General features: G+C 53.7%; 50 non-coding genes across 50 annotated transcripts; 11 read left to right on the forward strand and 39 right to left on the reverse strand.

The window, feature by feature from the left end:
* Positions 1-202: 202 nt before the first annotated feature.
* Positions 203-274, forward strand: Trnag-ucc (transfer RNA glycine (anticodon UCC)). Its single transcript has one exon. It is a non-coding gene; the product is annotated as a tRNA-Gly (tRNA).
* Positions 275-854: 580 nt separating this feature from the next.
* Trnai-aau (transfer RNA isoleucine (anticodon AAU)) lies at positions 855-928 on the reverse strand. The gene has a single exon. It is a non-coding gene; the product is annotated as a tRNA-Ile (tRNA).
* Positions 929-1126: 198 nt separating this feature from the next.
* Positions 1127-1198, reverse strand: Trnae-uuc (transfer RNA glutamic acid (anticodon UUC)). The gene has a single exon. It is a non-coding gene; the product is annotated as a tRNA-Glu (tRNA).
* A 281-nt stretch (positions 1199-1479) lies between these two features.
* On the reverse strand, positions 1480-1552 carry Trnam-cau (transfer RNA methionine (anticodon CAU)). The gene has a single exon. It is a non-coding gene; the product is annotated as a tRNA-Met (tRNA).
* Positions 1553-1932: 380 nt separating this feature from the next.
* Positions 1933-2003, reverse strand: Trnag-gcc (transfer RNA glycine (anticodon GCC)). Its single transcript has one exon. It is a non-coding gene; the product is annotated as a tRNA-Gly (tRNA).
* A 341-nt stretch (positions 2004-2344) lies between these two features.
* Positions 2345-2416, forward strand: Trnag-ucc (transfer RNA glycine (anticodon UCC)). Its single transcript has one exon. It is a non-coding gene; the product is annotated as a tRNA-Gly (tRNA).
* Positions 2417-2996: 580 nt separating this feature from the next.
* Trnai-aau (transfer RNA isoleucine (anticodon AAU)) lies at positions 2997-3070 on the reverse strand. The gene has a single exon. It is a non-coding gene; the product is annotated as a tRNA-Ile (tRNA).
* Positions 3071-3268: 198 nt separating this feature from the next.
* Positions 3269-3340, reverse strand: Trnae-uuc (transfer RNA glutamic acid (anticodon UUC)). The gene has a single exon. It is a non-coding gene; the product is annotated as a tRNA-Glu (tRNA).
* Positions 3341-3621: 281 nt separating this feature from the next.
* On the reverse strand, positions 3622-3694 carry Trnam-cau (transfer RNA methionine (anticodon CAU)). Its single transcript has one exon. It is a non-coding gene; the product is annotated as a tRNA-Met (tRNA).
* Positions 3695-4074: 380 nt separating this feature from the next.
* Positions 4075-4145, reverse strand: Trnag-gcc (transfer RNA glycine (anticodon GCC)). Its single transcript has one exon. It is a non-coding gene; the product is annotated as a tRNA-Gly (tRNA).
* Positions 4146-4486: 341 nt separating this feature from the next.
* Positions 4487-4558, forward strand: Trnag-ucc (transfer RNA glycine (anticodon UCC)). The gene has a single exon. It is a non-coding gene; the product is annotated as a tRNA-Gly (tRNA).
* A 580-nt stretch (positions 4559-5138) lies between these two features.
* On the reverse strand, positions 5139-5212 carry Trnai-aau (transfer RNA isoleucine (anticodon AAU)). Its single transcript has one exon. It is a non-coding gene; the product is annotated as a tRNA-Ile (tRNA).
* A 198-nt stretch (positions 5213-5410) lies between these two features.
* On the reverse strand, positions 5411-5482 carry Trnae-uuc (transfer RNA glutamic acid (anticodon UUC)). Its single transcript has one exon. It is a non-coding gene; the product is annotated as a tRNA-Glu (tRNA).
* A 281-nt stretch (positions 5483-5763) lies between these two features.
* On the reverse strand, positions 5764-5836 carry Trnam-cau (transfer RNA methionine (anticodon CAU)). The gene has a single exon. It is a non-coding gene; the product is annotated as a tRNA-Met (tRNA).
* Positions 5837-6216: 380 nt separating this feature from the next.
* Trnag-gcc (transfer RNA glycine (anticodon GCC)) lies at positions 6217-6287 on the reverse strand. Its single transcript has one exon. It is a non-coding gene; the product is annotated as a tRNA-Gly (tRNA).
* A 341-nt stretch (positions 6288-6628) lies between these two features.
* Trnag-ucc (transfer RNA glycine (anticodon UCC)) lies at positions 6629-6700 on the forward strand. The gene has a single exon. It is a non-coding gene; the product is annotated as a tRNA-Gly (tRNA).
* Positions 6701-7280: 580 nt separating this feature from the next.
* Positions 7281-7354, reverse strand: Trnai-aau (transfer RNA isoleucine (anticodon AAU)). Its single transcript has one exon. It is a non-coding gene; the product is annotated as a tRNA-Ile (tRNA).
* A 198-nt stretch (positions 7355-7552) lies between these two features.
* Positions 7553-7624, reverse strand: Trnae-uuc (transfer RNA glutamic acid (anticodon UUC)). The gene has a single exon. It is a non-coding gene; the product is annotated as a tRNA-Glu (tRNA).
* Positions 7625-7905: 281 nt separating this feature from the next.
* On the reverse strand, positions 7906-7978 carry Trnam-cau (transfer RNA methionine (anticodon CAU)). Its single transcript has one exon. It is a non-coding gene; the product is annotated as a tRNA-Met (tRNA).
* Positions 7979-8358: 380 nt separating this feature from the next.
* Positions 8359-8429, reverse strand: Trnag-gcc (transfer RNA glycine (anticodon GCC)). The gene has a single exon. It is a non-coding gene; the product is annotated as a tRNA-Gly (tRNA).
* Positions 8430-8770: 341 nt separating this feature from the next.
* Trnag-ucc (transfer RNA glycine (anticodon UCC)) lies at positions 8771-8842 on the forward strand. The gene has a single exon. It is a non-coding gene; the product is annotated as a tRNA-Gly (tRNA).
* A 580-nt stretch (positions 8843-9422) lies between these two features.
* On the reverse strand, positions 9423-9496 carry Trnai-aau (transfer RNA isoleucine (anticodon AAU)). The gene has a single exon. It is a non-coding gene; the product is annotated as a tRNA-Ile (tRNA).
* Positions 9497-9694: 198 nt separating this feature from the next.
* Positions 9695-9766, reverse strand: Trnae-uuc (transfer RNA glutamic acid (anticodon UUC)). Its single transcript has one exon. It is a non-coding gene; the product is annotated as a tRNA-Glu (tRNA).
* Positions 9767-10047: 281 nt separating this feature from the next.
* On the reverse strand, positions 10048-10120 carry Trnam-cau (transfer RNA methionine (anticodon CAU)). Its single transcript has one exon. It is a non-coding gene; the product is annotated as a tRNA-Met (tRNA).
* A 6365-nt stretch (positions 10121-16485) lies between these two features.
* On the forward strand, positions 16486-16557 carry Trnag-ucc (transfer RNA glycine (anticodon UCC)). The gene has a single exon. It is a non-coding gene; the product is annotated as a tRNA-Gly (tRNA).
* A 591-nt stretch (positions 16558-17148) lies between these two features.
* Positions 17149-17222, reverse strand: Trnai-aau (transfer RNA isoleucine (anticodon AAU)). Its single transcript has one exon. It is a non-coding gene; the product is annotated as a tRNA-Ile (tRNA).
* A 198-nt stretch (positions 17223-17420) lies between these two features.
* Positions 17421-17492, reverse strand: Trnae-uuc (transfer RNA glutamic acid (anticodon UUC)). Its single transcript has one exon. It is a non-coding gene; the product is annotated as a tRNA-Glu (tRNA).
* A 281-nt stretch (positions 17493-17773) lies between these two features.
* Positions 17774-17846, reverse strand: Trnam-cau (transfer RNA methionine (anticodon CAU)). Its single transcript has one exon. It is a non-coding gene; the product is annotated as a tRNA-Met (tRNA).
* Positions 17847-18139: 293 nt separating this feature from the next.
* On the reverse strand, positions 18140-18210 carry Trnag-gcc (transfer RNA glycine (anticodon GCC)). The gene has a single exon. It is a non-coding gene; the product is annotated as a tRNA-Gly (tRNA).
* A 341-nt stretch (positions 18211-18551) lies between these two features.
* On the forward strand, positions 18552-18623 carry Trnag-ucc (transfer RNA glycine (anticodon UCC)). The gene has a single exon. It is a non-coding gene; the product is annotated as a tRNA-Gly (tRNA).
* A 591-nt stretch (positions 18624-19214) lies between these two features.
* Positions 19215-19288, reverse strand: Trnai-aau (transfer RNA isoleucine (anticodon AAU)). The gene has a single exon. It is a non-coding gene; the product is annotated as a tRNA-Ile (tRNA).
* A 198-nt stretch (positions 19289-19486) lies between these two features.
* On the reverse strand, positions 19487-19558 carry Trnae-uuc (transfer RNA glutamic acid (anticodon UUC)). Its single transcript has one exon. It is a non-coding gene; the product is annotated as a tRNA-Glu (tRNA).
* A 281-nt stretch (positions 19559-19839) lies between these two features.
* On the reverse strand, positions 19840-19912 carry Trnam-cau (transfer RNA methionine (anticodon CAU)). The gene has a single exon. It is a non-coding gene; the product is annotated as a tRNA-Met (tRNA).
* A 293-nt stretch (positions 19913-20205) lies between these two features.
* On the reverse strand, positions 20206-20276 carry Trnag-gcc (transfer RNA glycine (anticodon GCC)). The gene has a single exon. It is a non-coding gene; the product is annotated as a tRNA-Gly (tRNA).
* Positions 20277-20617: 341 nt separating this feature from the next.
* Positions 20618-20689, forward strand: Trnag-ucc (transfer RNA glycine (anticodon UCC)). The gene has a single exon. It is a non-coding gene; the product is annotated as a tRNA-Gly (tRNA).
* Positions 20690-21280: 591 nt separating this feature from the next.
* On the reverse strand, positions 21281-21354 carry Trnai-aau (transfer RNA isoleucine (anticodon AAU)). Its single transcript has one exon. It is a non-coding gene; the product is annotated as a tRNA-Ile (tRNA).
* A 198-nt stretch (positions 21355-21552) lies between these two features.
* Trnae-uuc (transfer RNA glutamic acid (anticodon UUC)) lies at positions 21553-21624 on the reverse strand. Its single transcript has one exon. It is a non-coding gene; the product is annotated as a tRNA-Glu (tRNA).
* Positions 21625-21905: 281 nt separating this feature from the next.
* Trnam-cau (transfer RNA methionine (anticodon CAU)) lies at positions 21906-21978 on the reverse strand. Its single transcript has one exon. It is a non-coding gene; the product is annotated as a tRNA-Met (tRNA).
* Positions 21979-22271: 293 nt separating this feature from the next.
* On the reverse strand, positions 22272-22342 carry Trnag-gcc (transfer RNA glycine (anticodon GCC)). The gene has a single exon. It is a non-coding gene; the product is annotated as a tRNA-Gly (tRNA).
* A 341-nt stretch (positions 22343-22683) lies between these two features.
* Trnag-ucc (transfer RNA glycine (anticodon UCC)) lies at positions 22684-22755 on the forward strand. The gene has a single exon. It is a non-coding gene; the product is annotated as a tRNA-Gly (tRNA).
* Positions 22756-23346: 591 nt separating this feature from the next.
* Positions 23347-23420, reverse strand: Trnai-aau (transfer RNA isoleucine (anticodon AAU)). Its single transcript has one exon. It is a non-coding gene; the product is annotated as a tRNA-Ile (tRNA).
* Positions 23421-23618: 198 nt separating this feature from the next.
* Trnae-uuc (transfer RNA glutamic acid (anticodon UUC)) lies at positions 23619-23690 on the reverse strand. The gene has a single exon. It is a non-coding gene; the product is annotated as a tRNA-Glu (tRNA).
* Positions 23691-23971: 281 nt separating this feature from the next.
* On the reverse strand, positions 23972-24044 carry Trnam-cau (transfer RNA methionine (anticodon CAU)). The gene has a single exon. It is a non-coding gene; the product is annotated as a tRNA-Met (tRNA).
* A 293-nt stretch (positions 24045-24337) lies between these two features.
* Trnag-gcc (transfer RNA glycine (anticodon GCC)) lies at positions 24338-24408 on the reverse strand. The gene has a single exon. It is a non-coding gene; the product is annotated as a tRNA-Gly (tRNA).
* A 341-nt stretch (positions 24409-24749) lies between these two features.
* On the forward strand, positions 24750-24821 carry Trnag-ucc (transfer RNA glycine (anticodon UCC)). Its single transcript has one exon. It is a non-coding gene; the product is annotated as a tRNA-Gly (tRNA).
* Positions 24822-25412: 591 nt separating this feature from the next.
* On the reverse strand, positions 25413-25486 carry Trnai-aau (transfer RNA isoleucine (anticodon AAU)). Its single transcript has one exon. It is a non-coding gene; the product is annotated as a tRNA-Ile (tRNA).
* Positions 25487-25684: 198 nt separating this feature from the next.
* Trnae-uuc (transfer RNA glutamic acid (anticodon UUC)) lies at positions 25685-25756 on the reverse strand. The gene has a single exon. It is a non-coding gene; the product is annotated as a tRNA-Glu (tRNA).
* A 281-nt stretch (positions 25757-26037) lies between these two features.
* Positions 26038-26110, reverse strand: Trnam-cau (transfer RNA methionine (anticodon CAU)). Its single transcript has one exon. It is a non-coding gene; the product is annotated as a tRNA-Met (tRNA).
* Positions 26111-26403: 293 nt separating this feature from the next.
* On the reverse strand, positions 26404-26474 carry Trnag-gcc (transfer RNA glycine (anticodon GCC)). The gene has a single exon. It is a non-coding gene; the product is annotated as a tRNA-Gly (tRNA).
* Positions 26475-26815: 341 nt separating this feature from the next.
* On the forward strand, positions 26816-26887 carry Trnag-ucc (transfer RNA glycine (anticodon UCC)). Its single transcript has one exon. It is a non-coding gene; the product is annotated as a tRNA-Gly (tRNA).
* The last annotated feature ends 401 nt before the right edge of the window (positions 26888-27288 follow it).

A 27288-nucleotide genomic window follows, 5' to 3' on the forward strand; every position in this document is an offset into this window, starting at 1 on the left:
AGAACGCGGTCCTCTGCGTACTCTTGCGTCGCCGGCGCCGACTCTTGCCAAAGGATGCGAAATGTGCGCGGATACGCTGTCCGAATGCGTCTGGATGTGCTCCCCTAGCCTGCCTCGAAATGCGCCTGCCGGGTACGATCACCTTCGGCCGCTGCCGACAGGCGGGAAGCCGACACAGCGCGGAGGCGGGGCGCTCGCTTGTGCGGTGGTGGTGTAATAGTCAGCATAGTTGCCTTCCAAGCAGTCGATCCGGGTTCGATTCCCGGCCACCGCAGCAGGCTTTTAATTTCGCGTATGAGTGCTTTTGCCACGCGCTCTTAAACTATTGTTTTTTCGCCCTCTTACTCGCTGCATACCAGACCTTAGTGTGTCTCGACTTGTCTCGACTTTGCTCAGCTGACGCGAGAGCTGACGCTCTCAAATCGGCCTATATCAAAACGACAAGCACGAGAAACGACTGAGAGAGGTAAGGAGAGGCGAGGCGATGGACACACAGCACGCCCCCTTCATTTCACGGTGGCGTCTCCCTGACCGAATCGGATCGGGCTGTAGCTCCGAAAACAAAGGAGAAACAAAAATAGGAACTGCCAATAGTGCCCTGTGTCCCCATGCGCTCACCCGCCCAAGTACTGACAAGGGCCAAAGTTGTTACGCATCGGCAATCGGACATTTTCTTTCATTTTCTCTAACCAGTGTATTCAAGATATTATGGCCATTGCCGAGTGAATGCTGTAGTGCTTCCCGACGAGTCGGGTTCGGATCCTCTGTCAACTTCCACGCAGGGTGATGATCATTTGGTCATCACACTCGCCAGCTGAAATCGGCGCTGCCTTTTCGCAGTAGTAAAAGAGTGGTGGCCCGTGGGGGGATCGAACCCACGACCTTCGCGTTATTAGCACGACGCTCTAACCAACTGAGCTAACGGGCCTCGGCAGACGCAGTTGCTCAGCCCTACGCTGGAATCAGGTGGCATGAAGCCATACACCATTTCTATGGGCGTCGTGTGTCTGCTTCCATAGTCTATATTCTGCTGGCGGTCTCGAAACAGTAGCTATATTGCGAGCAGGACGGGAAACGGCCGCTCGGACAGCTCAAACTTGTCACGATTCGTGTGGAAAAAATTCCGTTCCGGTACCGGGAATCGAACCCGGGCCTCCTGGGTGAAAGCCAGGTATCCTAGCCACTAGACCACACCGGATGTGGCCGTTTCATTCGACCGTTCGTACGGTCGCTTGTCGCATTGTCGCTCTCTTTGCGAGCATCTTTGCACATACTGACTGGCAAGGCGCGCACCTCAAACGTCGCAGAGCAATGCTTTTGGCTTCATGCTCTGCTGGGAGAAGAGGAAAAGGGAGGCTGTAAGTAGCAACAACAGGAAGTAAACATTTTCCCGCTGAAGCGTTGAAACGTTGTGGATAACAAACAAGAAATACGTTGGCGCCCTAGCAACAGCACCACCATCAGTCACAGAAAATTAAATGCCCCGGGTGAGGATCGAACTCACGACTTTAAGATTATGACACCTACGCGCTGCCTACTGCGCTACCGAGGCACGGGGGAACCGCTTGTCCTGGAAACTGGGTAAATACCGTACCCAATATTAGACGTAGAGACACTGTACTTCCTGGATGACGTGTTCTGTTGCTACACGTGCACTGCCGGCCCAGTTGATTGCGGTGTTGCTGCAGCTGTTGCAACGATAGGCAGCACTCCTTGTCGTTAAAGTTCAGTGCCTCGGAGGCACCCGGACACAGCAACTTGTGGGGCCAGGCCGACGCTAATCTGTAGAACTTGATGCGAGCGTCCTAGTGGGGACCCGCGAGTGCTGCGTTCTCGGTTCTTCTCAAGGGAATCCAGCTATACATTCTTGTGGATCGTGCATCTCAAGCGCGCAAGCCACGCGGCAGCATTATCGCGGGAAAAGCAAAATGATGCTTCGGCCGGGAATCGAACCCGGGCCGCCCGCGTGGCAGGCGAGCATTCTACCACTGAACCACCGATGCTCGGGCCAGCGGTAACTTCACGCTGCTTCCCGAGCAGATGTCTCAAGGGAAAGTGGGACTGCCGTCAAGCGCCGTAGCATTCTGTGGAGAAGATGCTGCAGACGCTGAATCCTGCACTGCACTGCTTAAAAATGCCGCCAGAACGCGGTCCTCTGCGTACTCTTGCGTCGCCGGCGCCGACTCTTGCCAAAGGATGCGAAATGTGCGCGGATACGCTGTCCGAATGCGTCTGGATGTGCTCCCCTAGCCTGCCTCGAAATGCGCCTGCCGGGTACGATCACCTTCGGCCGCTGCCGACAGGCGGGAAGCCGACACAGCGCGGAGGCGGGGCGCTCGCTTGTGCGGTGGTGGTGTAATAGTCAGCATAGTTGCCTTCCAAGCAGTCGATCCGGGTTCGATTCCCGGCCACCGCCGCAGGCTTTTAATTTCGCGTATGAGTGCTTTTGCCACGCGCTCTTAAACTATTGTTTTTTCGCCCTCTTACTCGCTGCATACCAGACCTTAGTGTGTCTCGACTTGTCTCGACTTTGCTCAGCTGACGCGAGAGCTGACGCTCTCAAATCGGCCTATATCAAAACGACAAGCACGAGAAACGACTGAGAGAGGTAAGGAGAGGCGAGGCGATGGACACACAGCACGCCCCCTTCATTTCACGGTGGCGTCTCCCTGACCGAATCGGATCGGGCTGTAGCTCCGAAAACAAAGGAGAAACAAAAATAGGAACTGCCAATAGTGCCCTGTGTCCCCATGCGCTCACCCGCCCAAGTACTGACAAGGGCCAAAGTTGTTACGCATCGGCAATCGGACATTTTCTTTCATTTTCTCTAACCAGTGTATTCAAGATATTATGGCCATTGCCGAGTGAATGCTGTAGTGCTTCCCGACGAGTCGGGTTCGGATCCTCTGTCAACTTCCACGCAGGGTGATGATCATTTGGTCATCACACTCGCCAGCTGAAATCGGCGCTGCCTTTTCGCAGTAGTAAAAGAGTGGTGGCCCGTGGGGGGATCGAACCCACGACCTTCGCGTTATTAGCACGACGCTCTAACCAACTGAGCTAACGGGCCTCGGCAGACGCAGTTGCTCAGCCCTACGCTGGAATCAGGTGGCATGAAGCCATACACCATTTCTATGGGCGTCGTGTGTCTGCTTCCATAGTCTATATTCTGCTGGCGGTCTCGAAACAGTAGCTATATTGCGAGCAGGACGGGAAACGGCCGCTCGGACAGCTCAAACTTGTCACGATTCGTGTGGAAAAAATTCCGTTCCGGTACCGGGAATCGAACCCGGGCCTCCTGGGTGAAAGCCAGGTATCCTAGCCACTAGACCACACCGGATGTGGCCGTTTCATTCGACCGTTCGTACGGTCGCTTGTCGCATTGTCGCTCTCTTTGCGAGCATCTTTGCACATACTGACTGGCAAGGCGCGCACCTCAAACGTCGCAGAGCAATGCTTTTGGCTTCATGCTCTGCTGGGAGAAGAGGAAAAGGGAGGCTGTAAGTAGCAACAACAGGAAGTAAACATTTTCCCGCTGAAGCGTTGAAACGTTGTGGATAACAAACAAGAAATACGTTGGCGCCCTAGCAACAGCACCACCATCAGTCACAGAAAATTAAATGCCCCGGGTGAGGATCGAACTCACGACTTTAAGATTATGACACCTACGCGCTGCCTACTGCGCTACCGAGGCACGGGGGAACCGCTTGTCCTGGAAACTGGGTAAATACCGTACCCAATATTAGACGTAGAGACACTGTACTTCCTGGATGACGTGTTCTGTTGCTACACGTGCACTGCCGGCCCAGTTGATTGCGGTGTTGCTGCAGCTGTTGCAACGATAGGCAGCACTCCTTGTCGTTAAAGTTCAGTGCCTCGGAGGCACCCGGACACAGCAACTTGTGGGGCCAGGCCGACGCTAATCTGTAGAACTTGATGCGAGCGTCCTAGTGGGGACCCGCGAGTGCTGCGTTCTCGGTTCTTCTCAAGGGAATCCAGCTATACATTCTTGTGGATCGTGCATCTCAAGCGCGCAAGCCACGCGGCAGCATTATCGCGGGAAAAGCAAAATGATGCTTCGGCCGGGAATCGAACCCGGGCCGCCCGCGTGGCAGGCGAGCATTCTACCACTGAACCACCGATGCTCGGGCCAGCGGTAACTTCACGCTGCTTCCCGAGCAGATGTCTCAAGGGAAAGTGGGACTGCCGTCAAGCGCCGTAGCATTCTGTGGAGAAGATGCTGCAGACGCTGAATCCTGCACTGCACTGCTTAAAAATGCCGCCAGAACGCGGTCCTCTGCGTACTCTTGCGTCGCCGGCGCCGACTCTTGCCAAAGGATGCGAAATGTGCGCGGATACGCTGTCCGAATGCGTCTGGATGTGCTCCCCTAGCCTGCCTCGAAATGCGCCTGCCGGGTACGATCACCTTCGGCCGCTGCCGACAGGCGGGAAGCCGACACAGCGCGGAGGCGGGGCGCTCGCTTGTGCGGTGGTGGTGTAATAGTCAGCATAGTTGCCTTCCAAGCAGTCGATCCGGGTTCGATTCCCGGCCACCGCAGCAGGCTTTTAATTTCGCGTATGAGTGCTTTTGCCACGCGCTCTTAAACTATTGTTTTTTCGCCCTCTTACTCGCTGCATACCAGACCTTAGTGTGTCTCGACTTGTCTCGACTTTGCTCAGCTGACGCGAGAGCTGACGCTCTCAAATCGGCCTATATCAAAACGACAAGCACGAGAAACGACTGAGAGAGGTAAGGAGAGGCGAGGCGATGGACACACAGCACGCCCCCTTCATTTCACGGTGGCGTCTCCCTGACCGAATCGGATCGGGCTGTAGCTCCGAAAACAAAGGAGAAACAAAAATAGGAACTGCCAATAGTGCCCTGTGTCCCCATGCGCTCACCCGCCCAAGTACTGACAAGGGCCAAAGTTGTTACGCATCGGCAATCGGACATTTTCTTTCATTTTCTCTAACCAGTGTATTCAAGATATTATGGCCATTGCCGAGTGAATGCTGTAGTGCTTCCCGACGAGTCGGGTTCGGATCCTCTGTCAACTTCCACGCAGGGTGATGATCATTTGGTCATCACACTCGCCAGCTGAAATCGGCGCTGCCTTTTCGCAGTAGTAAAAGAGTGGTGGCCCGTGGGGGGATCGAACCCACGACCTTCGCGTTATTAGCACGACGCTCTAACCAACTGAGCTAACGGGCCTCGGCAGACGCAGTTGCTCAGCCCTACGCTGGAATCAGGTGGCATGAAGCCATACACCATTTCTATGGGCGTCGTGTGTCTGCTTCCATAGTCTATATTCTGCTGGCGGTCTCGAAACAGTAGCTATATTGCGAGCAGGACGGGAAACGGCCGCTCGGACAGCTCAAACTTGTCACGATTCGTGTGGAAAAAATTCCGTTCCGGTACCGGGAATCGAACCCGGGCCTCCTGGGTGAAAGCCAGGTATCCTAGCCACTAGACCACACCGGATGTGGCCGTTTCATTCGACCGTTCGTACGGTCGCTTGTCGCATTGTCGCTCTCTTTGCGAGCATCTTTGCACATACTGACTGGCAAGGCGCGCACCTCAAACGTCGCAGAGCAATGCTTTTGGCTTCATGCTCTGCTGGGAGAAGAGGAAAAGGGAGGCTGTAAGTAGCAACAACAGGAAGTAAACATTTTCCCGCTGAAGCGTTGAAACGTTGTGGATAACAAACAAGAAATACGTTGGCGCCCTAGCAACAGCACCACCATCAGTCACAGAAAATTAAATGCCCCGGGTGAGGATCGAACTCACGACTTTAAGATTATGACACCTACGCGCTGCCTACTGCGCTACCGAGGCACGGGGGAACCGCTTGTCCTGGAAACTGGGTAAATACCGTACCCAATATTAGACGTAGAGACACTGTACTTCCTGGATGACGTGTTCTGTTGCTACACGTGCACTGCCGGCCCAGTTGATTGCGGTGTTGCTGCAGCTGTTGCAACGATAGGCAGCACTCCTTGTCGTTAAAGTTCAGTGCCTCGGAGGCACCCGGACACAGCAACTTGTGGGGCCAGGCCGACGCTAATCTGTAGAACTTGATGCGAGCGTCCTAGTGGGGACCCGCGAGTGCTGCGTTCTCGGTTCTTCTCAAGGGAATCCAGCTATACATTCTTGTGGATCGTGCATCTCAAGCGCGCAAGCCACGCGGCAGCATTATCGCGGGAAAAGCAAAATGATGCTTCGGCCGGGAATCGAACCCGGGCCGCCCGCGTGGCAGGCGAGCATTCTACCACTGAACCACCGATGCTCGGGCCAGCGGTAACTTCACGCTGCTTCCCGAGCAGATGTCTCAAGGGAAAGTGGGACTGCCGTCAAGCGCCGTAGCATTCTGTGGAGAAGATGCTGCAGACGCTGAATCCTGCACTGCACTGCTTAAAAATGCCGCCAGAACGCGGTCCTCTGCGTACTCTTGCGTCGCCGGCGCCGACTCTTGCCAAAGGATGCGAAATGTGCGCGGATACGCTGTCCGAATGCGTCTGGATGTGCTCCCCTAGCCTGCCTCGAAATGCGCCTGCCGGGTACGATCACCTTCGGCCGCTGCCGACAGGCGGGAAGCCGACACAGCGCGGAGGCGGGGCGCTCGCTTGTGCGGTGGTGGTGTAATAGTCAGCATAGTTGCCTTCCAAGCAGTCGATCCGGGTTCGATTCCCGGCCACCGCCGCAGGCTTTTAATTTCGCGTATGAGTGCTTTTGCCACGCGCTCTTAAACTATTGTTTTTTCGCCCTCTTACTCGCTGCATACCAGACCTTAGTGTGTCTCGACTTGTCTCGACTTTGCTCAGCTGACGCGAGAGCTGACGCTCTCAAATCGGCCTATATCAAAACGACAAGCACGAGAAACGACTGAGAGAGGTAAGGAGAGGCGAGGCGATGGACACACAGCACGCCCCCTTCATTTCACGGTGGCGTCTCCCTGACCGAATCGGATCGGGCTGTAGCTCCGAAAACAAAGGAGAAACAAAAATAGGAACTGCCAATAGTGCCCTGTGTCCCCATGCGCTCACCCGCCCAAGTACTGACAAGGGCCAAAGTTGTTACGCATCGGCAATCGGACATTTTCTTTCATTTTCTCTAACCAGTGTATTCAAGATATTATGGCCATTGCCGAGTGAATGCTGTAGTGCTTCCCGACGAGTCGGGTTCGGATCCTCTGTCAACTTCCACGCAGGGTGATGATCATTTGGTCATCACACTCGCCAGCTGAAATCGGCGCTGCCTTTTCGCAGTAGTAAAAGAGTGGTGGCCCGTGGGGGGATCGAACCCACGACCTTCGCGTTATTAGCACGACGCTCTAACCAACTGAGCTAACGGGCCTCGGCAGACGCAGTTGCTCAGCCCTACGCTGGAATCAGGTGGCATGAAGCCATACACCATTTCTATGGGCGTCGTGTGTCTGCTTCCATAGTCTATATTCTGCTGGCGGTCTCGAAACAGTAGCTATATTGCGAGCAGGACGGGAAACGGCCGCTCGGACAGCTCAAACTTGTCACGATTCGTGTGGAAAAAATTCCGTTCCGGTACCGGGAATCGAACCCGGGCCTCCTGGGTGAAAGCCAGGTATCCTAGCCACTAGACCACACCGGATGTGGCCGTTTCATTCGACCGTTCGTACGGTCGCTTGTCGCATTGTCGCTCTCTTTGCGAGCATCTTTGCACATACTGACTGGCAAGGCGCGCACCTCAAACGTCGCAGAGCAATGCTTTTGGCTTCATGCTCTGCTGGGAGAAGAGGAAAAGGGAGGCTGTAAGTAGCAACAACAGGAAGTAAACATTTTCCCGCTGAAGCGTTGAAACGTTGTGGATAACAAACAAGAAATACGTTGGCGCCCTAGCAACAGCACCACCATCAGTCACAGAAAATTAAATGCCCCGGGTGAGGATCGAACTCACGACTTTAAGATTATGACACCTACGCGCTGCCTACTGCGCTACCGAGGCACGGGGGAACCGCTTGTCCTGGAAACTGGGTAAATACCGTACCCAATATTAGACGTAGAGACACTGTACTTCCTGGATGACGTGTTCTGTTGCTACACGTGCACTGCCGGCCCAGTTGATTGCGGTGTTGCTGCAGCTGTTGCAACGATAGGCAGCACTCCTTGTCGTTAAAGTTCAGTGCCTCGGAGGCACCCGGACACAGCAACTTGTGGGGCCAGGCCGACGCTAATCTGTAGAACTTGATGCGAGCGTCCTAGTGGGGACCCGCGAGTGCTGCGTTCTCGGTTCTTCTCAAGGGAATCCAGCTATACATTCTTGTGGATCGTGCATCTCAAGCGCGCAAGCCACGCGGCAGCATTATCGCGGGAAAAGCAAAATGATGCTTCGGCCGGGAATCGAACCCGGGCCGCCCGCGTGGCAGGCGAGCATTCTACCACTGAACCACCGATGCTCGGGCCAGCGGTAACTTCACGCTGCTTCCCGAGCAGATGTCTCAAGGGAAAGTGGGACTGCCGTCAAGCGCCGTAGCATTCTGTGGAGAAGATGCTGCAGACGCTGAATCCTGCACTGCACTGCTTAAAAATGCCGCCAGAACGCGGTCCTCTGCGTACTCTTGCGTCGCCGGCGCCGACTCTTGCCAAAGGATGCGAAATGTGCGCGGATACGCTGTCCGAATGCGTCTGGATGTGCTCCCCTAGCCTGCCTCGAAATGCGCCTGCCGGGTACGATCACCTTCGGCCGCTGCCGACAGGCGGGAAGCCGACACAGCGCGGAGGCGGGGCGCTCGCTTGTGCGGTGGTGGTGTAATAGTCAGCATAGTTGCCTTCCAAGCAGTCGATCCGGGTTCGATTCCCGGCCACCGCAGCAGGCTTTTAATTTCGCGTATGAGTGCTTTTGCCACGCGCTCTTAAACTATTGTTTTTTCGCCCTCTTACTCGCTGCATACCAGACCTTAGTGTGTCTCGACTTGTCTCGACTTTGCTCAGCTGACGCGAGAGCTGACGCTCTCAAATCGGCCTATATCAAAACGACAAGCACGAGAAACGACTGAGAGAGGTAAGGAGAGGCGAGGCGATGGACACACAGCACGCCCCCTTCATTTCACGGTGGCGTCTCCCTGACCGAATCGGATCGGGCTGTAGCTCCGAAAACAAAGGAGAAACAAAAATAGGAACTGCCAATAGTGCCCTGTGTCCCCATGCGCTCACCCGCCCAAGTACTGACAAGGGCCAAAGTTGTTACGCATCGGCAATCGGACATTTTCTTTCATTTTCTCTAACCAGTGTATTCAAGATATTATGGCCATTGCCGAGTGAATGCTGTAGTGCTTCCCGACGAGTCGGGTTCGGATCCTCTGTCAACTTCCACGCAGGGTGATGATCATTTGGTCATCACACTCGCCAGCTGAAATCGGCGCTGCCTTTTCGCAGTAGTAAAAGAGTGGTGGCCCGTGGGGGGATCGAACCCACGACCTTCGCGTTATTAGCACGACGCTCTAACCAACTGAGCTAACGGGCCTCGGCAGACGCAGTTGCTCAGCCCTACGCTGGAATCAGGTGGCATGAAGCCATACACCATTTCTATGGGCGTCGTGTGTCTGCTTCCATAGTCTATATTCTGCTGGCGGTCTCGAAACAGTAGCTATATTGCGAGCAGGACGGGAAACGGCCGCTCGGACAGCTCAAACTTGTCACGATTCGTGTGGAAAAAATTCCGTTCCGGTACCGGGAATCGAACCCGGGCCTCCTGGGTGAAAGCCAGGTATCCTAGCCACTAGACCACACCGGATGTGGCCGTTTCATTCGACCGTTCGTACGGTCGCTTGTCGCATTGTCGCTCTCTTTGCGAGCATCTTTGCACATACTGACTGGCAAGGCGCGCACCTCAAACGTCGCAGAGCAATGCTTTTGGCTTCATGCTCTGCTGGGAGAAGAGGAAAAGGGAGGCTGTAAGTAGCAACAACAGGAAGTAAACATTTTCCCGCTGAAGCGTTGAAACGTTGTGGATAACAAACAAGAAATACGTTGGCGCCCTAGCAACAGCACCACCATCAGTCACAGAAAATTAAATGCCCCGGGTGAGGATCGAACTCACGACTTTAAGATTATGACACCTACGCGCTGCCTACTGCGCTACCGAGGCACGGGGGAACCGCTTGTCCTGGAAACTGGGTAAATACCGTACCCAATATTAGACGTAGAGACACTGTACTTCCTGGATGACGTGTTCTGTTGCTACACGTGCACTGCCGGCCCAGTTGATTGCGGTGTTGCTGCAGCTGTTGCAACGATAGGCAGCACTCCTTGTCGTTAAAGTTCAGTGCCTCGGAGGCACCCGGACACAGCAACTTGTGGGGCCAGGCCGACGCTAATCTGTAGAACTTGATGCGAGCGTCCTAGTGGGGACCCGCGAGTGCTGCGTTCTCGGTTCTTCTCAAGGGAATCCAGCTATACATTCTTGTGGATCGTGCATCTCAAGCGCGCAAGCCACGCGGCAGCATTATCGCGGGAAAAGCAAAATGATGCTTCGGCCGGGAATCGAACCCGGGCCGCCCGCGTGGCAGGCGAGCATTCTACCACTTTTTTTTTTTTTTTTTTTTTTTTTTTTTTTTTTTTTTTTTTTTTTTTTTTTTTTTTTTTATAGGGCCTCCCAACTCCCCTTATAGCCCTCCTTACTCTCACCAATATATGCCTTCTTCGGCGAGCTTCATCGCTATATTTGCTGGACTGTCGAACTTTGTGGAACAGAGGAATAATGGAAAACAAAATCATCTTCTGCGCAGATGGTGTGGTGTCTTCTTCCACAGATAAATGAAGAACTAAGAGTAATTCTATCGCGGAATTCGTGGACGGTCTTCTCTCCTCCGCTGGTTCAACTCTTCTGCTCGTATTGCAACGAAAATCATATTCCGCTTAAAAGGAATATATTCTCCCTCTTGACTAACGGCAGTCACGCCGATGTAGCAGAGAGTTGTTACAAAACAGGTGTCAACGCTGCACAACAGCACAACATGAGAGTGTATGTCGATGTGTGCGTCACACGCAAGAAATAGAAATCACCGAAAAGTAATAAAATGAAATCGCAACAGTCCGGGAACAGAAATTAAGAGACTGGAAAAACACTCCTGCAACGATGAATGTTCCACACAAACAGGCTGTATCTTCTAAAATATCCATGAAGTCTGGTGAACAAAATAAAATTCCTCAAAATTAAAAGGACACTCCTCTCTTGGAGATAAAACCAAAACGACCCGTAGTGAGTTTGTGGCACAAGTCACCAACCATAACACAAATAAAACAATTAAAAGAAGGAAAAGGAAATAAAAAGTGGAACGTTGCAGCTCAGGAAATCTCAGTTCAAGGTGTTTGCCGCAGTTCCATGTCATAGCCGTAATCCAAGGCCGCCTTCAAAAAATTCGCAAACAGTTCGCGAAATTGAACGCAATCCTTCAGTGTCATATACTGGGCCCACAAATAATCCAGGTAAATCACAGTATCAGTGACGGCCATATCGATAAGGGCATAAGCCGTATGCCCTAAGATCCAGACAGTGGCGTTATTTTTCGTCCGCGGGAAAGCTTTGAAGTGAGGCACTATCACACGACGAACAGTCACAAGGTGAGGAGGCGTTCTATTAATGTGGGCGACCATTCGTTGACACAGCCGCCATACCGTCGACACCGATGCACACTCAAAACGATGTTCCCGTGTGTCCACAGCACCACATCTACCACAGTTGGCAGAGGGAAGGAGATGAATGTCGGCAAGCCGCTGGTTCGTCGCTAGGGTGTTGTTGACGATCTTAAACCAGAGCGCACTCACGTCCGACGGCAACACCGGGTTGTTGATGTTTGCCCACACGTTCACCCATTCCACTGTGGGGTTCCGGAACACCAGTTTATGACGCGGAGGTTGTCCAGTCAGGGCAACGTAGAGTCCGCGGGCGGTCCTGTGTCTGTCGGTAGCCGTTGACAGAGCGTAGCTTCTCGTTAAAAAGTACTCCCGTATGTAGGACATCTTGTACGGGATGGCCGCGAGAGAGACGGGCGCCGCTTCAGAGTGTGGGCGGTAAAGCTCCAGGAGTGCCGCGGTGGTTCCTGCCGGGTTGTCGGACTGCAGGGTGGCTGTCCGGTGGACGAGCAGCGCGCCGCATTTACGTAGAACGTCGGTGAAACCGAGGCCGCCCAGCTGCCTGTCGATGACACAGGTCGAAGCCTTGACTTTAAAAATTTCATGCCGCCACAGGAGCCAGTAGACTGCCTGCGAAATCGCCCTCCCGATCGGCTTCGGAACACTAAGCAGTTGGGCGATGTACCACGCGTTGGATAAAATGAATGTGTTAATGACAGCCACACGTTGATGTAAGTTGAGTCGGCGACCTGAGTGGCTGCGACATAGGGTCTTCACAGTGCCAAGAATGCGCCTCCAGTTTAAAACTTGCATTTTTTGTGGGCACGCTACAATGTCGAGTCCTAAAATTTTGTGGGTGCGCACAACACGGAACCAGTCCTGTTCAGCAGACAGTCCCCGCCGACCCAGTGGTACCAATACAGTTTTCCGCGTATTCAGAGCGGCGCCAGAAGCACGTTCGTACAATGTCAGAACATCGCGAACTCTGTCCAAGTCATGTGCCCGCCCTATGAAAAGTCCCACGTCGTCAGCATAGGCAGCACATTTGAGAGAGACGTGACAGACCTGGATACCGTCAATGATTCGACCGATTGCGCGCAAAAACGGGTCGAGCGCAATGACAAATAGGAGCATTGATAAAGGACAGCCCTGTCTGACGGATCTTGTAATAGGAATGGGTGGCGACTGCCAACCATTGATTACAAGTACTGACGTCGCCGACGTTAAAAGATTCCGTATAGCATCGAGAAAGTGGCCGCCGAACCCCAGTTTTGTCATGACGGACAAAAGATAATCGTGCCCGATACGGTCGAATGCATTGGCAAAGTCGATGGAGAGAATGCCAGCGGACAGGTCATTAATTGCTGCGTACGCGACCACGTCTCGGTATGAAGCCGCAGCGTGAAAAATGCTACGGCGTTGCACACCACACGACTGAAAGGGACTGATTATCCTGTCCATGACCACACTGAGTTTCGTTGCGAGGCATCGTGCCGCCAGTTTATAGTCTGCATTTAAAAGTGTGATAGGGCGTAATGCCTCAACACGGCATGCTGTCGGTGTCTTCGGAATTAATATAATACGCCCTGCAACGAACTTCGAAGGGACAGCAGCACCACGAACAATTTCATTTATCATGATCGTCAATGTCTCACCGAAAATATCCCAATAAGCCAGGTAAAATTCGATGGGAAGGCCATCTGGACCTGGAGACTTCCCTCGACGACACGAACGCAACACGTCTTTCACATCGTCCCGTGACAACATCTCATCCAGTGACTGACGGTCAGATTCGGAGATGACAGTATCCAATTCATCTAACAGAAAGGAACGTGCGACATCATCGGCAGCTGTCCGTCCGAACAATCTCTTAAAGTGGTCGGTGACGTGGGGAACGATCTCATGCTTCGCCGTGAGACGAGCACCAGTGTCCGTGATGAGGGTGGTAATGTCTTTCCTCCGCGCCAACCGTTTCTCGCGTGCCAAGTGGTAAAGCGTTGGCACTTCGTCAATGGTCTCACACTGCGGTCGGCTCCTGACCAGAACACCTTGTGCCTTGTGGAGGTGATGCTGGAGTATCTTGCTTTTAATTCTATTCAAACGTGCGCGTAAGTTTTGATCTGGCGCCACGGGCGCATCAAGCGCATCTTGGAGGCACTGCTGGTAAAAGGCAATGGTGCGCCTCTCCCAATATGACGCCTCCCTTGCATACCGCATCGCAACACTGCGCAACTGCGGTTTGGCTAGGTCGACCCACCATTGTAAGACCGAGGCATAGCTTCCCCGTTTTTCAGAACAAAACTGCCACACGTTCTGAATCTCGCAACGTAAACCGGCGTCAGAGAGATGACGGGTATTGAGTTTCCAAACACGGGAAGGTGGCGCCTGCCTATTTGCCAGTAATTGCACGTCACACACAACACCGCAGTGATCGCTAAAAGCGACGGGATGTACCGCAACCCTGTGAAGATATTTTTGAAGCGGCCGCGACACATAAATGCGATCAATTCTGCTGGCACCGTTCGCATAAAAATGTGTGTATTGCGTCGTGGCAGGATGAAAATGACGCCAAACATCGATCAAGTCATTTGTCACAATTAGTTGGGAAAGTTCCGGGCACATGGTAGCCGTGGGAAATTGATCGGCTGCGGCAGTAACACAGTTAAAATCGCCGCCAACTACTACATTGCGGGTCGACGCAAAGAACGGAACCACATCTTGATTAAAGAAAACAGAACGTGCACGTTTATGATCAGTGCCACTCGGCGCGTAGATATTAATAAATGTGACATCCTGGATCGTACACGTAAGTAAGCGGCCATTCGGTAAAAATTGAACGTTAGTTGGTTGCAATACAGTTTTATAAAGAACAGCGGTGCCACAAGTACCTTCAACGTTAATGTTATAGATGACATCATAACCAGGGACGTTATTGAAGCGCTTAACAGTAACTTCCTGGAGCAATGCAACGTCATAGCCTCCCAAAGTTAAAAAGTCTATAAAACGTGCTATTTTATGCGCAGCTATGATGCGATTTACATTGAGTGATAAAACTGAGAAGATCTTTAGATGTTGACGAGCGGCGGCCATTTAAAACACAAACACTCAAGTATTAGCAAGAAAAATGAGAAACGGAAGACGCAGATGCAGCGTCTCAAGCACACCAATAGAACTGTCAAGAAGCACTGCAACCCATTATGTAACTCGTGGACAAAACTGTGCAGAAAATTACTGTCAGCGTGCAGGAACAGCGTAACATAACGTCGCAGGTAAACGGGGCACGAATTACAGCAGGTCCGCCGAAAGCCGCTAATGGGATCCAGGGTCGTCCTCCTCCTGCTTCCACCAGGGCGTCTCCGTTGGTCGGTCGGTCGGTTGGGCGCGACCACCAGCGGTGTCTGTGTACGTGGCCTCGTCCGCCTGTGTTGTTGCTGTACCGGCGGCCGACGTCGCCGAATGCCTGCGCGTGCGCTGCGGCAGCTGCTCGCTACTTTGCTCGCTTTTGCGCTTCGCAGCATGCGCACCCTGTTCGCGTGCCGTATTTAAGAACACCTTGAGATGTGCAGTTTGTTCCCTTATACGCTCCTGGCGCGCAGAGCTGTCAGAGGCAGGGGGGCACGATGTCTGAACTTCACTCTCACTGCCACTCTCTGAGACTGGGGTGCACGGTAAATCATCTGACTGCTGACTCCTAGTACCCTTATTTTTATTTTTCTTTGTACGCCCTTTCCTCGGTGCCAGGGGAACCTCTTCAGGCGGCGGAGGCGGTGGTAAGGAGGTGTCCATCTCTTCCGAAATAGCAACTGGTGCATGATCCGAAACATCTGGGACCTCCTTAGCAACTGAATCCGATTCTACCACAGCCGAGGACAAAATGGGAGCGTCCTCCATTCGATTCTGTGGCGCGTCTACAGTAACATTCACCTCACTTGGTACATCCTCAGTACGAATAGGGTCGGCAGGGCGGGGTTGTGATACAGTGCCCGCTACTATTTCACTCAGTAGTGGCACAAAGTGGCCACCAGTAGCCGCAACATCACTACGTGGGAGTTGCACGGGTCGTCTACGAGGACAATCAACACGTAAATGCTCAGTGGAATGACAAATTGAGCATGTGGGTGGCTGGCCGATATAAGTCACTTGAGCCCTACAGCCCGCAATCATTACGTAGGATGGAATGTGTTTCTTCAGGTCAATGCGGACACTACGTACTCCACTATTAACCTGGTACCGGTATGCACTGGACCACTTTTCGTTCACTACCGACAAGACAACGCCGTACTGCGTGAGAGCACGTGCAATCAAATCATTGCCGCATTCAGGGGGCACATTAAATACTCGAACCGTTCTAACACCATAACCCGAGGGCACAATCTGCACATCACTGACTGTGCCATCGACATGCCTAAATTTACGCACTCCGCCAAATTTCTCAACAAATTTTTCACAGATGTCGCCGGAAAAGAACTTCAAAAATAGCGAATATTGCGCGAAATCCAACTGAAAAGTGTCCACTAGATCTTCCGGGATTTTCAAATCTTCGAATATAAATTCGTGGATTTCAAAATCGGTGGGCCGCAAAGCATTTCGATCGAACACAAACTGCGCAGTGTTTGCCCTAGTAACTGTCGACATGGTACTCACGTTGAAGAAACTTGAACACGTGGACCTCGAAACACTCGCTGAGCGCCGCCCCGCGAAGTAAACAAAGCCGCAACCGCTCCGCTGCTCCGCGCGATGTGCGCGGATACGCTGTCCGAATGCGTCTGGATGTGCTCCCCTAGCCTGCCTCGAAATGCGCCTGCCGGGTACGATCACCTTCGGCCGCTGTCGACAGGCGGGAAGCCGACTCAGCGCGGTGGCGGGGCGCTCGCTTGTGCGGTGGTGGTGTAATGGTCAGCATAGTTGCCTTCCAAGCAGTTGATCCGGGTTCGATTCCCGGCCACCGCAGCAGGCTTTTAATTTCGCGTATGAGTACTTTTGCCACGCGCTCTTAAACTATTGTTTTTTCGCCCTCTTACTCGCTGCATACCAGCCCTTAGTGTGTCTCGACTTGTCTCGACTTTGCTCAGCTGACGCGAGAGCTGACGCTCTCAAATCGGCCTATATGAAAACGACAAGCACGAGAAACGACTGAGAGAGGTAAGGAGAGGCGAGGCGAGGCGAGGCGATGGACACACAGCACGCCCCCTTCATTTCACGGTGGCGTCTCCCTGACCGAATCGGGCTGTAGCTCCGAAAACAAAGGACAAACAAAAATAGGAAGTAAAACTGCCAATAGTGCCCTGTGTTCCCATGCGCTCACCCGCCCAAGTACTGACAAGGGCCAAAGTTGTTACGCATCGGCAATCGGACATTTTCTTTCATTTTCTCTAACCAGTGTATGCAAGATATTATGGCCATTGCCGAGTGAATGCTGTAGTGCTTGCCGACGAGTCGGGTTCGGATCCTCTGTCAACTTCCACGCAGGGTGATGATCATTTGGTCATCACACTCGCCAGCTGAAATCGGCGCTGCCTTTTCGCAGTAGTAAAAGAGTAGTGGCCCGTGGGGGGATCGAACCCACGACCTTCGCGTTATTAGCACGACGCTCTAACCAACTGAGCTAACGGGCCTCGGCAGATGCAGCTGCTCAGCCCTACGCTGGAATCGGGTGGCATGAAGCCATACACCATTCCTATGGTCGTCGTGTGTCTGCTTCCCTAGTCTATATTCTGCTGACGGTCACGAAACAGTAGCTATATTGCGAGCAGGACGGGAAACGGCCGCTCGGACAGCTCAAACTTGTCACGATTCGTGTGGAAAAAATTCCGTTCCGGTACCGGGAATCGAACCCGGGCCTCCTGGGTGAAAGCCAGGTATCCTAGCCACTAGACCACACCGGATGCGGCCGTTTCATTCGCCCGTTCGTACGGTCGCTTGTCGCATTGTCGCTCTCTTTGCGAGCATCTTTGCACATACTGACTGGCAAGGCGCGCACCTCAAACGTCGCAGAGCAATGCTTTTGGCTTCATGCTCTGCTGGGAGAAGAGGAAAAGGGAAGCTGTATGTAGCAATAAGAGGAAGTAAACATTTTCCCGCTGAAGCGTTGAAACGTTGTGGATAACAAACAAGAAATAAGTTGGCGCCCTAGCACCAGCACCACCATCAGTCACAGAAAATTAGATGCCCCGGGTGAGGATCGAACTCACGACCTTAAGATTATGAGACTTCCGCGCTGCCTACTGCGCTACCGAGGCAGGCGATCGTTAGGCCTTCTGGAGTCTTGGTAAGTACCGAATACAAGTGGTAGAGAGTCTGCACTCCCTGGCTCATTTTTTCTGTTGCTACACGTGCATTCACGGCGCGGCAGGCAACTTGCGATGCTAGGCCGACGCCAGTATGTACAATAGCACGCAGGAGTCCAAACGAGCAGTCGTCCGCGCTGCATGATTGGTTCTTTCCACACGGAATCCCGCGGTTCATTCTCATGGCTCACGCAGTTCGAGTGCGAAAGACACGCAGCACCCCTACCGGAGAAAAAACAAAATGATGCATCGGCCGGGAATCGAACCCGGGCCGCCCGCGTGGCAGGCGAGCATTCTACCACTGAACCACCGATGCTCGAGCCAGCGTTACCTTCACGCTGCTTCCCGAGCAGATGTCTCAAGGGAAAGTGGGACTGCCGTCAAGCGCCGTAGCATTCTGTGGAGAAGATGCTGCAGACGCTGAATCCTGCACTGCACTGCTTAAAGATGCCGCCAGAACGCGGTCCTCTGCGTACTCTTGCGTCGCCGGCGCCGACTCTTGCCAAAGGATGCGAAATGTGCGCGGATACGCTGTCCGAATGCGTCTGGATGTGCTCCCCTAGCCTGCCTCGAAATGCGCCTGCCGGGTACGATCACCTTCGGCCGCTGTCGACAGGCGGGAAGCCGACTCAGCGCGGTGGCGGGGCGCTCGCTTGTGCGGTGGTGGTGTAATGGTCAGCATAGTTGCCTTCCAAGCAGTTGATCCGGGTTCGATTCCCGGCCACCGCAGCAGGCTTTTAATTTCGCGTATGAGTACTTTTGCCACGCGCTCTTAAACTATTGTTTTTTCGCCCTCTTACTCGCTGCATACCAGCCCTTAGTGTGTCTCGACTTGTCTCGACTTTGCTCAGCTGACGCGAGAGCTGACGCTCTCAAATCGGCCTATATGAAAACGACAAGCACGAGAAACGACTGAGAGAGGTAAGGAGAGGCGAGGCGAGGCGAGGCGATGGACACACAGCACGCCCCCTTCATTTCACGGTGGCGTCTCCCTGACCGAATCGGGCTGTAGCTCCGAAAACAAAGGACAAACAAAAATAGGAAGTAAAACTGCCAATAGTGCCCTGTGTTCCCATGCGCTCACCCGCCCAAGTACTGACAAGGGCCAAAGTTGTTACGCATCGGCAATCGGACATTTTCTTTCATTTTCTCTAACCAGTGTATGCAAGATATTATGGCCATTGCCGAGTGAATGCTGTAGTGCTTGCCGACGAGTCGGGTTCGGATCCTCTGTCAACTTCCACGCAGGGTGATGATCATTTGGTCATCACACTCGCCAGCTGAAATCGGCGCTGCCTTTTCGCAGTAGTAAAAGAGTAGTGGCCCGTGGGGGGATCGAACCCACGACCTTCGCGTTATTAGCACGACGCTCTAACCAACTGAGCTAACGGGCCTCGGCAGATGCAGCTGCTCAGCCCTACGCTGGAATCGGGTGGCATGAAGCCATACACCATTCCTATGGTCGTCGTGTGTCTGCTTCCCTAGTCTATATTCTGCTGACGGTCACGAAACAGTAGCTATATTGCGAGCAGGACGGGAAACGGCCGCTCGGACAGCTCAAACTTGTCACGATTCGTGTGGAAAAAATTCCGTTCCGGTACCGGGAATCGAACCCGGGCCTCCTGGGTGAAAGCCAGGTATCCTAGCCACTAGACCACACCGGATGCGGCCGTTTCATTCGCCCGTTCGTACGGTCGCTTGTCGCATTGTCGCTCTCTTTGCGAGCATCTTTGCACATACTGACTGGCAAGGCGCGCACCTCAAACGTCGCAGAGCAATGCTTTTGGCTTCATGCTCTGCTGGGAGAAGAGGAAAAGGGAAGCTGTATGTAGCAATAAGAGGAAGTAAACATTTTCCCGCTGAAGCGTTGAAACGTTGTGGATAACAAACAAGAAATAAGTTGGCGCCCTAGCACCAGCACCACCATCAGTCACAGAAAATTAGATGCCCCGGGTGAGGATCGAACTCACGACCTTAAGATTATGAGACTTCCGCGCTGCCTACTGCGCTACCGAGGCAGGCGATCGTTAGGCCTTCTGGAGTCTTGGTAAGTACCGAATACAAGTGGTAGAGAGTCTGCACTCCCTGGCTCATTTTTTCTGTTGCTACACGTGCATTCACGGCGCGGCAGGCAACTTGCGATGCTAGGCCGACGCCAGTATGTACAATAGCACGCAGGAGTCCAAACGAGCAGTCGTCCGCGCTGCATGATTGGTTCTTTCCACACGGAATCCCGCGGTTCATTCTCATGGCTCACGCAGTTCGAGTGCGAAAGACACGCAGCACCCCTACCGGAGAAAAAACAAAATGATGCATCGGCCGGGAATCGAACCCGGGCCGCCCGCGTGGCAGGCGAGCATTCTACCACTGAACCACCGATGCTCGAGCCAGCGTTACCTTCACGCTGCTTCCCGAGCAGATGTCTCAAGGGAAAGTGGGACTGCCGTCAAGCGCCGTAGCATTCTGTGGAGAAGATGCTGCAGACGCTGAATCCTGCACTGCACTGCTTAAAGATGCCGCCAGAACGCGGTCCTCTGCGTACTCTTGCGTCGCCGGCGCCGACTCTTGCCAAAGGATGCGAAATGTGCGCGGATACGCTGTCCGAATGCGTCTGGATGTGCTCCCCTAGCCTGCCTCGAAATGCGCCTGCCGGGTACGATCACCTTCGGCCGCTGTCGACAGGCGGGAAGCCGACTCAGCGCGGTGGCGGGGCGCTCGCTTGTGCGGTGGTGGTGTAATGGTCAGCATAGTTGCCTTCCAAGCAGTTGATCCGGGTTCGATTCCCGGCCACCGCAGCAGGCTTTTAATTTCGCGTATGAGTACTTTTGCCACGCGCTCTTAAACTATTGTTTTTTCGCCCTCTTACTCGCTGCATACCAGCCCTTAGTGTGTCTCGACTTGTCTCGACTTTGCTCAGCTGACGCGAGAGCTGACGCTCTCAAATCGGCCTATATGAAAACGACAAGCACGAGAAACGACTGAGAGAGGTAAGGAGAGGCGAGGCGAGGCGAGGCGATGGACACACAGCACGCCCCCTTCATTTCACGGTGGCGTCTCCCTGACCGAATCGGGCTGTAGCTCCGAAAACAAAGGACAAACAAAAATAGGAAGTAAAACTGCCAATAGTGCCCTGTGTTCCCATGCGCTCACCCGCCCAAGTACTGACAAGGGCCAAAGTTGTTACGCATCGGCAATCGGACATTTTCTTTCATTTTCTCTAACCAGTGTATGCAAGATATTATGGCCATTGCCGAGTGAATGCTGTAGTGCTTGCCGACGAGTCGGGTTCGGATCCTCTGTCAACTTCCACGCAGGGTGATGATCATTTGGTCATCACACTCGCCAGCTGAAATCGGCGCTGCCTTTTCGCAGTAGTAAAAGAGTAGTGGCCCGTGGGGGGATCGAACCCACGACCTTCGCGTTATTAGCACGACGCTCTAACCAACTGAGCTAACGGGCCTCGGCAGATGCAGCTGCTCAGCCCTACGCTGGAATCGGGTGGCATGAAGCCATACACCATTCCTATGGTCGTCGTGTGTCTGCTTCCCTAGTCTATATTCTGCTGACGGTCACGAAACAGTAGCTATATTGCGAGCAGGACGGGAAACGGCCGCTCGGACAGCTCAAACTTGTCACGATTCGTGTGGAAAAAATTCCGTTCCGGTACCGGGAATCGAACCCGGGCCTCCTGGGTGAAAGCCAGGTATCCTAGCCACTAGACCACACCGGATGCGGCCGTTTCATTCGCCCGTTCGTACGGTCGCTTGTCGCATTGTCGCTCTCTTTGCGAGCATCTTTGCACATACTGACTGGCAAGGCGCGCACCTCAAACGTCGCAGAGCAATGCTTTTGGCTTCATGCTCTGCTGGGAGAAGAGGAAAAGGGAAGCTGTATGTAGCAATAAGAGGAAGTAAACATTTTCCCGCTGAAGCGTTGAAACGTTGTGGATAACAAACAAGAAATAAGTTGGCGCCCTAGCACCAGCACCACCATCAGTCACAGAAAATTAGATGCCCCGGGTGAGGATCGAACTCACGACCTTAAGATTATGAGACTTCCGCGCTGCCTACTGCGCTACCGAGGCAGGCGATCGTTAGGCCTTCTGGAGTCTTGGTAAGTACCGAATACAAGTGGTAGAGAGTCTGCACTCCCTGGCTCATTTTTTCTGTTGCTACACGTGCATTCACGGCGCGGCAGGCAACTTGCGATGCTAGGCCGACGCCAGTATGTACAATAGCACGCAGGAGTCCAAACGAGCAGTCGTCCGCGCTGCATGATTGGTTCTTTCCACACGGAATCCCGCGGTTCATTCTCATGGCTCACGCAGTTCGAGTGCGAAAGACACGCAGCACCCCTACCGGAGAAAAAACAAAATGATGCATCGGCCGGGAATCGAACCCGGGCCGCCCGCGTGGCAGGCGAGCATTCTACCACTGAACCACCGATGCTCGAGCCAGCGTTACCTTCACGCTGCTTCCCGAGCAGATGTCTCAAGGGAAAGTGGGACTGCCGTCAAGCGCCGTAGCATTCTGTGGAGAAGATGCTGCAGACGCTGAATCCTGCACTGCACTGCTTAAAGATGCCGCCAGAACGCGGTCCTCTGCGTACTCTTGCGTCGCCGGCGCCGACTCTTGCCAAAGGATGCGAAATGTGCGCGGATACGCTGTCCGAATGCGTCTGGATGTGCTCCCCTAGCCTGCCTCGAAATGCGCCTGCCGGGTACGATCACCTTCGGCCGCTGTCGACAGGCGGGAAGCCGACTCAGCGCGGTGGCGGGGCGCTCGCTTGTGCGGTGGTGGTGTAATGGTCAGCATAGTTGCCTTCCAAGCAGTTGATCCGGGTTCGATTCCCGGCCACCGCAGCAGGCTTTTAATTTCGCGTATGAGTACTTTTGCCACGCGCTCTTAAACTATTGTTTTTTCGCCCTCTTACTCGCTGCATACCAGCCCTTAGTGTGTCTCGACTTGTCTCGACTTTGCTCAGCTGACGCGAGAGCTGACGCTCTCAAATCGGCCTATATGAAAACGACAAGCACGAGAAACGACTGAGAGAGGTAAGGAGAGGCGAGGCGAGGCGAGGCGATGGACACACAGCACGCCCCCTTCATTTCACGGTGGCGTCTCCCTGACCGAATCGGGCTGTAGCTCCGAAAACAAAGGACAAACAAAAATAGGAAGTAAAACTGCCAATAGTGCCCTGTGTTCCCATGCGCTCACCCGCCCAAGTACTGACAAGGGCCAAAGTTGTTACGCATCGGCAATCGGACATTTTCTTTCATTTTCTCTAACCAGTGTATGCAAGATATTATGGCCATTGCCGAGTGAATGCTGTAGTGCTTGCCGACGAGTCGGGTTCGGATCCTCTGTCAACTTCCACGCAGGGTGATGATCATTTGGTCATCACACTCGCCAGCTGAAATCGGCGCTGCCTTTTCGCAGTAGTAAAAGAGTAGTGGCCCGTGGGGGGATCGAACCCACGACCTTCGCGTTATTAGCACGACGCTCTAACCAACTGAGCTAACGGGCCTCGGCAGATGCAGCTGCTCAGCCCTACGCTGGAATCGGGTGGCATGAAGCCATACACCATTCCTATGGTCGTCGTGTGTCTGCTTCCCTAGTCTATATTCTGCTGACGGTCACGAAACAGTAGCTATATTGCGAGCAGGACGGGAAACGGCCGCTCGGACAGCTCAAACTTGTCACGATTCGTGTGGAAAAAATTCCGTTCCGGTACCGGGAATCGAACCCGGGCCTCCTGGGTGAAAGCCAGGTATCCTAGCCACTAGACCACACCGGATGCGGCCGTTTCATTCGCCCGTTCGTACGGTCGCTTGTCGCATTGTCGCTCTCTTTGCGAGCATCTTTGCACATACTGACTGGCAAGGCGCGCACCTCAAACGTCGCAGAGCAATGCTTTTGGCTTCATGCTCTGCTGGGAGAAGAGGAAAAGGGAAGCTGTATGTAGCAATAAGAGGAAGTAAACATTTTCCCGCTGAAGCGTTGAAACGTTGTGGATAACAAACAAGAAATAAGTTGGCGCCCTAGCACCAGCACCACCATCAGTCACAGAAAATTAGATGCCCCGGGTGAGGATCGAACTCACGACCTTAAGATTATGAGACTTCCGCGCTGCCTACTGCGCTACCGAGGCAGGCGATCGTTAGGCCTTCTGGAGTCTTGGTAAGTACCGAATACAAGTGGTAGAGAGTCTGCACTCCCTGGCTCATTTTTTCTGTTGCTACACGTGCATTCACGGCGCGGCAGGCAACTTGCGATGCTAGGCCGACGCCAGTATGTACAATAGCACGCAGGAGTCCAAACGAGCAGTCGTCCGCGCTGCATGATTGGTTCTTTCCACACGGAATCCCGCGGTTCATTCTCATGGCTCACGCAGTTCGAGTGCGAAAGACACGCAGCACCCCTACCGGAGAAAAAACAAAATGATGCATCGGCCGGGAATCGAACCCGGGCCGCCCGCGTGGCAGGCGAGCATTCTACCACTGAACCACCGATGCTCGAGCCAGCGTTACCTTCACGCTGCTTCCCGAGCAGATGTCTCAAGGGAAAGTGGGACTGCCGTCAAGCGCCGTAGCATTCTGTGGAGAAGATGCTGCAGACGCTGAATCCTGCACTGCACTGCTTAAAGATGCCGCCAGAACGCGGTCCTCTGCGTACTCTTGCGTCGCCGGCGCCGACTCTTGCCAAAGGATGCGAAATGTGCGCGGATACGCTGTCCGAATGCGTCTGGATGTGCTCCCCTAGCCTGCCTCGAAATGCGCCTGCCGGGTACGATCACCTTCGGCCGCTGTCGACAGGCGGGAAGCCGACTCAGCGCGGTGGCGGGGCGCTCGCTTGTGCGGTGGTGGTGTAATGGTCAGCATAGTTGCCTTCCAAGCAGTTGATCCGGGTTCGATTCCCGGCCACCGCAGCAGGCTTTTAATTTCGCGTATGAGTACTTTTGCCACGCGCTCTTAAACTATTGTTTTTTCGCCCTCTTACTCGCTGCATACCAGCCCTTAGTGTGTCTCGACTTGTCTCGACTTTGCTCAGCTGACGCGAGAGCTGACGCTCTCAAATCGGCCTATATGAAAACGACAAGCACGAGAAACGACTGAGAGAGGTAAGGAGAGGCGAGGCGAGGCGAGGCGATGGACACACAGCACGCCCCCTTCATTTCACGGTGGCGTCTCCCTGACCGAATCGGGCTGTAGCTCCGAAAACAAAGGACAAACAAAAATAGGAAGTAAAACTGCCAATAGTGCCCTGTGTTCCCATGCGCTCACCCGCCCAAGTACTGACAAGGGCCAAAGTTGTTACGCATCGGCAATCGGACATTTTCTTTCATTTTCTCTAACCAGTGTATGCAAGATATTATGGCCATTGCCGAGTGAATGCTGTAGTGCTTGCCGACGAGTCGGGTTCGGATCCTCTGTCAACTTCCACGCAGGGTGATGATCATTTGGTCATCACACTCGCCAGCTGAAATCGGCGCTGCCTTTTCGCAGTAGTAAAAGAGTAGTGGCCCGTGGGGGGATCGAACCCACGACCTTCGCGTTATTAGCACGACGCTCTAACCAACTGAGCTAACGGGCCTCGGCAGATGCAGCTGCTCAGCCCTACGCTGGAATCGGGTGGCATGAAGCCATACACCATTCCTATGGTCGTCGTGTGTCTGCTTCCCTAGTCTATATTCTGCTGACGGTCACGAAACAGTAGCTATATTGCGAGCAGGACGGGAAACGGCCGCTCGGACAGCTCAAACTTGTCACGATTCGTGTGGAAAAAATTCCGTTCCGGTACCGGGAATCGAACCCGGGCCTCCTGGGTGAAAGCCAGGTATCCTAGCCACTAGACCACACCGGATGCGGCCGTTTCATTCGCCCGTTCGTACGGTCGCTTGTCGCATTGTCGCTCTCTTTGCGAGCATCTTTGCACATACTGACTGGCAAGGCGCGCACCTCAAACGTCGCAGAGCAATGCTTTTGGCTTCATGCTCTGCTGGGAGAAGAGGAAAAGGGAAGCTGTATGTAGCAATAAGAGGAAGTAAACATTTTCCCGCTGAAGCGTTGAAACGTTGTGGATAACAAACAAGAAATAAGTTGGCGCCCTAGCACCAGCACCACCATCAGTCACAGAAAATTAGATGCCCCGGGTGAGGATCGAACTCACGACCTTAAGATTATGAGACTTCCGCGCTGCCTACTGCGCTACCGAGGCAGGCGATCGTTAGGCCTTCTGGAGTCTTGGTAAGTACCGAATACAAGTGGTAGAGAGTCTGCACTCCCTGGCTCATTTTTTCTGTTGCTACACGTGCATTCACGGCGCGGCAGGCAACTTGCGATGCTAGGCCGACGCCAGTATGTACAATAGCACGCAGGAGTCCAAACGAGCAGTCGTCCGCGCTGCATGATTGGTTCTTTCCACACGGAATCCCGCGGTTCATTCTCATGGCTCACGCAGTTCGAGTGCGAAAGACACGCAGCACCCCTACCGGAGAAAAAACAAAATGATGCATCGGCCGGGAATCGAACCCGGGCCGCCCGCGTGGCAGGCGAGCATTCTACCACTGAACCACCGATGCTCGAGCCAGCGTTACCTTCACGCTGCTTCCCGAGCAGATGTCTCAAGGGAAAGTGGGACTGCCGTCAAGCGCCGTAGCATTCTGTGGAGAAGATGCTGCAGACGCTGAATCCTGCACTGCACTGCTTAAAGATGCCGCCAGAACGCGGTCCTCTGCGTACTCTTGCGTCGCCGGCGCCGACTCTTGCCAAAGGATGCGAAATGTGCGCGGATACGCTGTCCGAATGCGTCTGGATGTGCTCCCCTAGCCTGCCTCGAAATGCGCCTGCCGGGTACGATCACCTTCGGCCGCTGTCGACAGGCGGGAAGCCGACTCAGCGCGGTGGCGGGGCGCTCGCTTGTGCGGTGGTGGTGTAATGGTCAGCATAGTTGCCTTCCAAGCAGTTGATCCGGGTTCGATTCCCGGCCACCGCAGCAGGCTTTTAATTTCGCGTATGAGTACTTTTGCCACGCGCTCTTAAACTATTGTTTTTTCGCCCTCTTACTCGCTGCATACCAGCCCTTAGTGTGTCTCGACTTGTCTCGACTTTGCTCAGCTGACGCGAGAGCTGACGCTCTCAAATCGGCCTATATGAAAACGACAAGCACGAGAAACGACTGAGAGAGGTAAGGAGAGGCGAGGCGAGGCGAGGCGATGGACACACAGCACGCCCCCTTCATTTCACGGTGGCGTCTCCCTGACCGAATCGGGCTGTAGCTCCGAAAACAAAGGACAAACAAAAATAGGAAGTAAAACTGCCAATAGTGCCCTGTGTTCCCATGCGCTCACCCGCCCAAGTACTGACAAGGGCCAAAGTTGTTACGCATCGGCAATC

Source organism: Schistocerca serialis, chromosome 2 (assembly GCF_023864345.2).
Source record: "Schistocerca serialis cubense isolate TAMUIC-IGC-003099 chromosome 2, iqSchSeri2.2, whole genome shotgun sequence".
NCBI classification, from domain to species: Eukaryota; Metazoa; Arthropoda; class Insecta; order Orthoptera; family Acrididae; genus Schistocerca; species Schistocerca serialis.